The following is a 3,042-nucleotide window of genomic DNA, read 5'->3' as shown; positions in this document are numbered from 1 at the left end:
ACCTCCTCTCCATCATGACAAACAATCCATCATTGGGAGCCTCCCACTGTCAATCCATGTAGCTCTTGACCAATGACCTGTTTCGACGATACAGGAAGAAGAGGTACATGGGACTTCAAAGAACACTTCCTGTTCTGACACTACACTGAACGATTTCTGCGATGACACCTCTCCTATTTGTCAGTATAAACCACAGACATTTACAGCGCATTGCAGCACTGGAAGGCTGGGGGAGGATGGCTCATAATAAGGGCTGGAACGGAGCGAATGGAATGACATCAAACACATGGAAACCATGTCAATGTATTTTATACCATTCCACTGATTCCGCTCCAGCCATTACCACAAGCCTGTCCTCCTCAATGAAGGTGCCACCAACCGCCTGTGCATTGCACCAGCTTGGTGTCATGGAACCAGCAAGAGCACATTCTTCCATGTACTTTATAGATTCCTTACATATACTATAAGGAAAGACTATTTTTAGACTGTGAATGGGTAGAAACTTAGCATTAGATTAAAATGCCCTAGAAAATGAACCTGAGTATTCCCTTCACTTTATATGAACTGGATCATTTGATTTCATCAGAAATGTTGTGAATTGAAATGGATTGTCATCTTTGTGAGCTTGGAACTTTCTGTATGTAGGTATGTACTGGGCCTTCATCACTATGTAGGTAAGGCCATGACGGGAACGTACTACACACACTGTCTATGACCCTTGTCCATTTGTCACTATGATCACCTGTAACAAGTCCCAAAGGCTCATAATTCCCACCTGTGGACTCATGGATGGTTTCTGCTCTGGACAAAGTTAGTTCAAGCTGGGATGACCAATGAAATGGTACTAGAGGAAACCTGCATTGTGGAAAAGAACACTGTCCCCCAACAGAGAATGATGATAATGATGATGTCAATCAAATAGATGGATCATGGCGTACAGTACTCACTGTATCTATGGCATAATGTTATAACTGAGGATCCTATTCATATTATTGATGAATTATTGTTATTTGTTGGGTATTATTGTTATAAACTTGGGTAGTTGTTCCAAGTGTTTTGCTATTTTAATGTGTTTATTTTTGATTAATGGATCCCCTTGACCTTTATTGGAGTTTGAAGCACTGGTGCAACTTCATTGTGCTTGACCTTACCTGAGGTCATGTTCTTTAGGCACCATATGGAATATAAAACGGGCTGAAACAGGGAGGGACTACCTCCTAATGTCCAGTAAGATACACAGATGTTAATTTCACCTTTGAATTGTTTCCCCTTGCATGCCCTACTGAACAATCTGCGTACAACAGCATAGTCGTCGCTGGCTAATGGAAAGCACTCATCTCCAAAACACATTTCTTCAGGAAATGGAAGAAATTACCATATTGTCCCATTATTGAACATACAATTCTGGAACTTCAGGAGCTATTTTGAATACATTTTCTTGGTCCTAGAGTCATTACATGTTCAGAGTACATTGAAGGGAGTTACTGCTTTCAATTTTAAAAAAATAATGTAAATGGCAAAAATTGTGTTTTCATCAGACAGCGACTCAATGATTAATCTGTTGTACACACATGCAGTATTTTATGGATTAGCTTTAACTGTATTTCAATGAGCACACAATCCACGCGACTGTCTTACAGTCATGTATGACAGGTTCAAGATTTATACAGTAAGTTATTATCTGTGTACTCTACTCTGGGATTACACCGTGGGTCAAGTAAATGTAAAAAAGTTGCTGTTACTTATGATAATTATTTAAAATAATACCATAGCATTATTGCTAATGTGTACCATCTGGACATGTGTTCAAAATGTTTAATTTCAGTGTTATTGTTTTAATAAAATGACAAAAATACAATTGGTTCGATCAATATGCATGTAGTCCGAGTACCAGTCTTTTTAGCTAACATTCCACTCCTTGTACCAGTCTTTGTAGCTAACATTCCACTCCTTGTACCAGTCTTTTGTAGCTAACATTCCACTTCCAGTCTTTTTTAGCTAACATTCCACTGTACCAGTCTTTTAGCTAACATTCCACTCCTTGTACCAGTCTTTTTAGCTAACATTCCACTCCCTGTACCAGTCTTTTTAGCTAACATTCCACTCCCTGTACCAGTCTTTTTAGCTAACATTCCACTCCCTGTACCAGTCTTTGTAGCTAACATTCCACTCCCTGTACCAGAAGCACATCTTTTAGCTAACATTCCACTCCCTGTACCAGTCTTTTTAGCTAACATTCCACTCCCTGTACCAGTCTTTTAGCTAACATTCCACTCCCTGTACCAGTCTTTTAGCTAACATTCCACTCCTTGTACCAGTCTTTTAGCTAACATTCCACTCCTTGTACCAGTCTTTTTAGCTAACATTCCACTCCCTGTACCAGTCTTTTTTAGCTAACATTCCACTCCCCTGTACCAGTCTTTTTAGCTAACATTCCACTCCTTGTACCAGTCTTTTAGCTAACATTCCACTCCCTGTTCCACCAGTCTTTTAGCTAACATTCCACTCCTGTACCAGTGTACCAGTCTTTTAGCTAACATTCCACTCCTGTACCAGTCTTTAGCTACCAGTCCAGTTTTTAGCTAACATTCCACTCCTGTACCAGTCTTTAGCTTGTACCTGTACCATCTTTTTAGCTAACATTCCACTCCTGTACCAGTCTTTTTTAGCTAACATTCCACTCCTTGTACCAGTCTTTTTAGCTAACATTCCACTCCCTGTACCAGTCTTTTAGCTAACATTCCACTCCAAGACCACATGGTGCTTTTAGCTATTCCTGTACCAGTCTCTTTAGCACTGACCAAGTACAGTTCCCGCTCCTTGTACCAGTCTTTTAAACATTCCACTCTGGCCCCAGTCTTTTGGCTAACAAACTCCCTCACGACGCCAGGACAGTGGAGTCAATCACCACCTTCCGGGAGACACCTGAAACCAGTCTTTAAGGGAATACCTAGATAGGGCATAAGTAATCCTCCACTCCCCCACTAAGATTTAGATGCAGCCCAGTAAAGTGACTGTTCTACTGGATGTCATAAGGTGAAT

This window comes from Oncorhynchus keta, unplaced genomic scaffold, assembly GCF_023373465.1.
Source record: "Oncorhynchus keta strain PuntledgeMale-10-30-2019 unplaced genomic scaffold, Oket_V2 Un_contig_9955_pilon_pilon, whole genome shotgun sequence".
Classification (NCBI taxonomy): Eukaryota; Metazoa; Chordata; class Actinopteri; order Salmoniformes; family Salmonidae; genus Oncorhynchus; species Oncorhynchus keta.
This window is presented reverse-complemented; position numbering follows the sequence as displayed.